This window comes from Bidens hawaiensis, unplaced genomic scaffold (assembly GCF_021521415.1).
Source record: "Bidens hawaiensis isolate Kalapana, Puna unplaced genomic scaffold, B.hawaiensis_p1.1 tig00026027_1, whole genome shotgun sequence".
NCBI classification, from domain to species: Eukaryota; Viridiplantae; Streptophyta; class Magnoliopsida; order Asterales; family Asteraceae; genus Bidens; species Bidens hawaiensis.
Genome location: NW_027494194.1, coordinates 262,136 through 269,893, shown reverse-complemented (window position 1 = coordinate 269,893; position 7,758 = coordinate 262,136).

Sequence of the window (7,758 nt, the reverse complement as noted above, 5' to 3'; positions counted from 1 at the left end):
AGCTGCAAGTTCTGATGCATCACCAGCAGATGAGGTAAATCACAATCTATGTTCTCAAGCTTGCATTAACAAGGTTACATATTATAGACATAATTAAAATAAAGTCTTGAAAGAAAATGCAAAACTTCGAGAGTTAAATGCTAAGTATGTAAAAGCTGACAAGATTTACGATGAAAAGATTAAAACTCAGCATGATGATGTGGCAAATCTTAGAGTTAAAATTTTTCAAAAAGATCAAGAAGTATTTTACTATAAAAACATAGTTTCATAATTAAAAGATGAAATTGAAAAGTTAAAACTTGATGCTTCTGATAGAAAGAAAGAAGAAAAGATAGTCGAAAGATTTGAAACATCATCTGAGCAATTAGATGATCTTATTGGAGCCTAGAGAAACACTAAGTTAAAGGCGGGGCTGGGGTATGATTATACTAATGTATCTCCACCTTTGAATGATAACTACACCAGTTTTTCCCACTTTAGCTATAATACTTCTCCCGAGTAAGAAATGTCATATGGGGTTGCTAGAATACCAAAACTAGTGAAATTTTTTCTTGCAGTGTCAAAAACTACTGTTCCAATTCAATCATTTGATAAGTCTAACGTCAATGTGTCTTATGAAGGAGGTGATATAATCAATGGTAATTGTGAGAAGGTTAACTTAGGTTGTAAGCTAAAAGGAGAGTTAGAACCACGTTTTGAATCTTGTGTGGATCTCCGAAACCATTAACAATCCAGTTTGTAATAAAGTTTGTGAATCGATGTTGGGAAGTTTAATGTCAGGATCAAAAGCTGTATTTTGTGAAACTTCTAGTGATGAAAATTGTAAAGATGTTTGTAATGAAACTGAATGTTTTTCATCTGATTCAGAGTGTGAAACAGTTTTTGATGAAACAATTGAAGCTAAGGTTGAAAAACAGACTAGTCCTAGTTGCTCATCAACTGATCATCCTATTGAGAATTTGAGAAAACAAGAATCAAATTTTGAAAAAGAAAAACCAAGCACTTCATGTAAATACGTGCCACCTAAGAAAACCTCATTTTCTCAAACTACAAATTATAACAATAGTTCACAATATTATGATCAACTTGATAATGCCTATTACTACTCTCGACAGAAACCTAGGCAATCAAATTATTTTGCAACTCACCGTTCAAATGTTTACAATTATCAGTCAGATAGAGGTTACCAACATGTTGACCCGACTACATCACCTTATCCAACATATCTCAGTGACCAAGATATCTATTAATGCAACCAAAGAAAGTGTTGTTTCGTTTGTGGAAATCCTTCTCATCTTGCGAGACATTGCAAGAAATGGAACAAGCAACAAAGAAACTTAAACAGTGCGTCTGGCCAGGCATTTCCTAAGGTTGATCACAAAGCTAAGAAAATGTCCAACCAAACTCACTCCACTACTAGTGAGACAGATTTCAAAACAAAAAATAATAAGAAACCAAAGAAACCATTTTGGCTAACCCAAAGAGAAAAGAAACGCTTAGCAAAGGGTTTGGAAGCTGAAAAGCCAAAGGGCCCTTCAAATGTTTTCAACAAGAAACATACCGAGGACATCGTTGTTAAGTCCAAACCAAAAAGGAGAGAATCCAAAAAACCTTTCCAAAACCGAGGAATTCATAACTCTAGTTCCTCGAGGGATTATTCTTCATATTCTGATTCAGCAATAGACTACATTTTCAAGAATCATAAAATTTAGCTTGGTGATTTTCTGTTTAATTTTCCTGAGACAAATGTGTCTCGGGGCCCCTCTACTAATTAGCTGTTCATGTGTGTAGGTTCAGCCTAGATGGCCTATCAATAGTATTTGGTACTTGGACAGTGGCTGTACCCGACATATGACAGGAGATGAGTCCCTGTTATTTGATGTGAAACCTTTCGATGGCGGACATGTCTCTTATACTGGTGACGTAGGAGGAGAAATCACGAAACAAGGCAAGGTCTCCAATGGTACATTGACCTTTGATGAAGTCAATCTTGTGGAAAAAATCAACCACAATCTGCTTAGTGTCCCCCAAATCTGTGACAAGCATTTCTCAACCCTATTCTCAAACTAGGCTATAAAGTACCTGATGAGTGGATTATGTATTGCACTCCGAGGCATAATGATGCCTACATTCTGGACATGAGAAGTAACTATTCCATGCGTACTGCTTCTTGTTTGATGTCCGAGGCCTCGGAGAACAATTCACCCTTATGGCATCGACGTTTAGGTCATGTCAACTTTAAGAACTTGAACAAGTTAGTTAATGGTGACCATGTGAGGGGCTTGCTTGTAAAATCCTTTCATTGTGTTGAAAAATGTTTATCTTGCTCAAAATACAAACAGCACAAACTCCCTCACAGACCCAAGACTTTCAATTCCATAAACTCCACTCTTCAACTGTTACATAAGGACCTCTTCGGTGCAATTCAACCAATGGCAATAGGTTAAAAAGCCTATTGTCTGGTTATTACTGAGGATTTTTCATGTCTCAGTTGGACTATTCTGATAGGGCATAAGGATGAGACAGCCCAGTTTCTGCTACGGTTCATCATTTTGGTTGAGAATCAAACTGATAAAAGAGTCAAGTGTATCAGGAGTGACAACGGAACAGAATTCTGCAACAAGACCATCAATGACTTTTGTCACAACAAAGGGATCATTCGTCAATTCAGCGCACCTTACACTCCCAAACAAAGGGATCCTTCGTCAATTCAGCGCACCGTACATTAGTTGAAGCTGCTAGAACCATGCTGTCATACTCCAAACTTCCTTTATTTTTCTAAGGTGAAGCCATCAATGCTGCCTGCTTTACCTAGAACCGTGTGTTGCTGAATAAAAGATTGAACAAGACTCCGTATAAAGTCTTTTATGGAACGAAGCCAAAGGTTAACTTCTTCAAGACGTTTGGATGCCCCTGCACTGTGCTCCAAACAAATGTTGCAACTACTTCCAAGTTTGCAGAAAAATCGGATGAGTGCTACTTTGTAGGCTACTCAGCAGACAAAAGTGCTTCTCGCGTCTACAACAAGAAAACATGAGTGATCTTGGAATCGTTCAACATTGATTGGCAAGAATTAAATCCTATAGATGCACACACTGGTCTGAGTTGGATGTTTGACTATGAAGGCCTGTTCAAGCAATTTCGAGGAATGTATACAGCACCGACTGTTTTGTCCTGCTCGTTGTGACAACACCAGCTCAAGCTGAAGACGACCAGTCATTATTAATGTGTGCTTGATGTGCGTCGGATAACCCTATAATAATGACCCTCACAACTAAGCTTTAAATATAAAACGAAAATCCAAAAACCACACACAACCGGCAAGTGTACCAATCGCAAGTAGTATAGACCTAGGAAGTCCGAGTATCAAACACGTGGACACGTAAGGATGCTAACGATCACTAACCCTAGAAAAGACCTACCTAAGAATAATATTTAATTGATTTTTGATTTCTTTTAACTTAACTGAACTAACTAGACTAACTGACAAAAGTTACCTAAAATAGAAAACTTAGCGGGGAACTAACTGTGTTAACTTTGGATGGAAAAAAAGTCTACCAAGGTCTGAATCAAATTGTAGGCCTAAAAAGATAATGGATTGAATGAATTCAAGACACCGGTTCCTAAAGATGACACGACTAAGGATCGCCAGGCTCACTGGATAACCTCTCGGTCTCACTCAACAAGCCTAAACTACACAAAAAATTAGCTAAAACGACCAAACCGGGAGACAATTGCTAACGTGTTCTAATGTTGACTCACCTCTCGGTCTCACCAACACTCGAACCTAATGGCAATGAATACTACATAACCAAGGAAAGAGGAACAATTCAACTTAAACCAAAATGGATCAACTAGTCGCTCAAAATACCTAAACCTGACAAGAAACGAACTCGCTCTCACGCAATCCTTATTCTAGCATGCAAAGGCAATGAGACAACCCTAACTTCTTATCACCTCTCGGTCTCAAAGAAGGTGCCTAACCGCTGTACTTTAACCTCAAATTCACACAACAAAACCCTACGGTTGTACCTATCGCAAACAAACCCTAAACACAAAGTCTAGAATCAAACAATGCATCGATCAATCAACACAAAACTAATTAACCGACACACGGGGTTTATGCAACGAATTACCAAAATTTCCAGCCCTTAAACACAACCTATTTCATTTCTAAATCAAACTTTACAATAACAATTAACATTTATCAATCAAACAATCCAACAAGCTCATCAAACACTAACAATTATCATCATTCCTAGGTAGAACTAACAAGTTTAGCCTCTAATCATATTTGGACGGCCATGAATAATCATTAAAAGCATCATAAAACTTAAACCAATCATCTTAACAATTGTCCAATAATCAATTCTAATCATAAACAATTCAATCTCTTAAGTAATTGCAAAACAAATCGACAATTAAGCAAGAAAATCAAAGTTTATGAACAATGAAAAAGATGAAAGGATATAAGATGTTCCGGGGCTGCACTTGGCTGTAAAAACCGATGGTAAACGATCACCGACACTTTTTCTTGCCTCCTTCTTCCTTTATAAGCGGCCACAAGTCCAAACCCTAAGCCGAAAAAAACTTTTCTTCCTCTCTTCTCTTGCTGCCTTTACCGATCGGACCTGCTGGCTCACATTAGGGTTTTTTTTTTCTTTTTTATATTATAATATAATAGTAGGCTTGGGCTTTTCCATGATGTAACGGACCTGGCCTTGAGTTGTCTCTTGAAATCTCATGCGCATAAGGCTCGTAAGCTCCTCGAAAAGCTCGGTTTTTCTTCCTTTCCACCCTTTGCCTACAAGACAAATAAAAATATGCAAAACCTATCTAAAACAAGTTAAAATACATAAAACGTAATACAATATGTAGATAAAAGGTGCGGAAAATAAGTGTGTTTTACAACACATCAAATATCCCCACACTTAAGACTTTTTCGTCCCTGAAAAAAAATACTACACAGGATCATATCCGAGTTCAACCGACAACTCTTGGTTTTGTTTATTTGTTATTATTATAAATATATTATTTTTTTTCTTTTTTTTAAAGTATTAGAACAAGTGACCCGTTACACAAATATTTCTTCCAACTTTCACCTAATTAGCTAGATCAGGTCGACTGCCGGTATTGCTGTCCACTTAAACCCATGCCCCCAATACTTACCGAGGCAAATAAGGCGTGACAATTCTATTAGTTCGTATGACTAAGTGCAACCCACACCTAAAGGCCCTGCTGTCACTTCATCAATTCCATTATAGTTTTACCGGGCCGAGTCACCCCAACTTGACTTAAACTTATTGCCATATGATTAAAACATTTCGACTCATATACAAACAATAAACTCTAGCTCTCTTTCAAGTGCACGCAATTACAGATTCATTCTTTTTTTTCTTACTTATAGTACATAGCTTTGCATGAATAGAAACAAATACAAAAGATAAAACAACTAATATAAAGACGATCATGTGACTCGAGGCTTGTGTATGACCCGGCTTTTCATTCCAGTCCTGTCACGAGTTTTGTTAAACAAACAAAACCCCTAATATGTTTCCCACTAAAGTCAGGCCATTTAAAAGGTTCAATTAGGTTAACAACCAAACCGCCCTTTCATTCTCAAAGGCTGAGCCTACCGACACATTGATTACTGAGTCTAAACTGTTCGGTTGCCATACATTACGTGCGGGACTAATGGGCACTATTCTTATTTTATATACATATATTTTGAAAACACCAAGAAGTTATAAACTAACCACTACTCGGTAATATTATCATCTCTTGTTTAACGTAGAGAATAAAATTTCAAGGGACTATTTTTTTTCAAAAAATTTTTCAAATTTTTTATTATTATTTTTTTTCAAAAATTTATTTATTTATTTATTTTTTCTTTTTTTAAATTTTTCTACAACTAAGTAAAATAAATATCATCCCCACACTTAGAACGAAATCGTCCTCGATGAGAACAAAGAAAAGAAATAAAATAAAATAAAATAAAATAAAAATTAAAACTGAAAAAAAAATTAATATACAAGGATAAAACAAAGAACAGATTACTCCCCTAGTTTGTGTACAGAATCTTCAATAGCTGAGTAGTAACCAAACGACCATATAGCATTTCATTCGAGGCCGGAACCTCGGGAGAACCTATTCCAAGACGCTATCGTAGCTACCATGCGCATAATATAACCTGCAAAACTCAAACTTGCTCGCATGTAGCGGCGTACAACACGGAAAACAAAAGCATAAAGAAATAAATATATTTTTGTGTTTTTGGTTTTTATAATTTTTTTTTATATTTTTATTTTTAATATTATTTTTTTTTCCAATAATGGAACACTCCTTAAATCGACCTACTCGAATGGAGATTGAGTACGAGCGGTTTCATCTTGGAACATCCTGAAATAGACAAAACAAATAAAATAGATAGCACAAACATATAACAAAAATACAAACACTACAACTCGGGCAGTCTCCCGAGAGACGCATCCATCATATCTACGTCTCGGAGAGCGATTCAAGGTAGAATACCTCGACCATCTGATCAGTCGCCGGCTCGCCAATGTAGTGCTTCAGTCTATGACCGTTCACCTTAAACTTCCCGCCTTTATCCTCTATCTCAACAGTGCCGTACGGGAAAACCTTAGTGACCGTGAACGGTCCCGACTATCGAGATCTCAACTTTCCAGGGAAAAACCTCAACCGGGAATCATACAATAAGACCAAATCCCCACACTTGAACTGCTTGTTGACCTTCAACTTTCAATCATGCAGTTCCTTCATTCGCTCCTTATACCTGAACGACTGGGCGTAGGCGTGACCTCTCAGCTCCTCTAACTCGTGCAACTGGTGGAACCAAGTGCCCTCTGCGGCCGACATATCAAGATTGACCCTCTGTAGGGCCCATGACGCACGGTGCTCTAACTCAACAGGCAGGTGGAAGGCCTTCCCATAAATCATCCGAAACGGTGTGGAACCGGTCGGTGTCTTGTAGGCTGTACGGAAGGCCCACAACGCATCATCCAATTTGTCGGACCAATCCCGACGATTCGAACCAACCGTTTTCTCAAGAATACGTTTGATCCCCCGGTTACTCACTTCTACCTGGCCACTAGTCTGTGGGTGGTAGGCGGTTGCAAGCCGATGGGTGACCCCATAGCGTTGTAACGCCTTCTCCATTTGTGCATTGCAGAAGTGAGTACCTCTATCACTGATCAATGCCTTCGGGACACCAAAACGAGCAAAAAGGCTCTTGACAAAACGGAGTACAACTCGGGAATCATTCGTGGGTAAGGCCTTGGCCTCAACCCACTTCGAGACATAATCAACCGCCACGAGTATGTACTTGTTTCCACGCGAAGATGGAAACGGTCCCATAAAATCAATGCCCCATACATCGAAAACCTCACAAACCTGAATAGCATTTTGGGACATTTCATTTCGCGACGAAATGTTGCCGACCCGCTGGCAACGATCACAACTCCTAACAAACGCGTGCACATCCTTAAAATTTAAAGGCCAATAAAAACTGCAATCAAATACCTTCTTCGCTGTCAAACTCGTACCGTGATGACCTCCTGTCGGTCCAACATGGCAATGGCTTAAAATCTGCCATCCCTCCTTAATGTCAACACACCTCCTGATCAACTGGTCATCACCTATACGAAAGAGAAACGGGTCATCCCATAGGTAAAACTTAACATCAGCAAAGAATTTCTTCTTTTGCTGGTAAGACATCTTCGGGTAGTACCCGTTCGC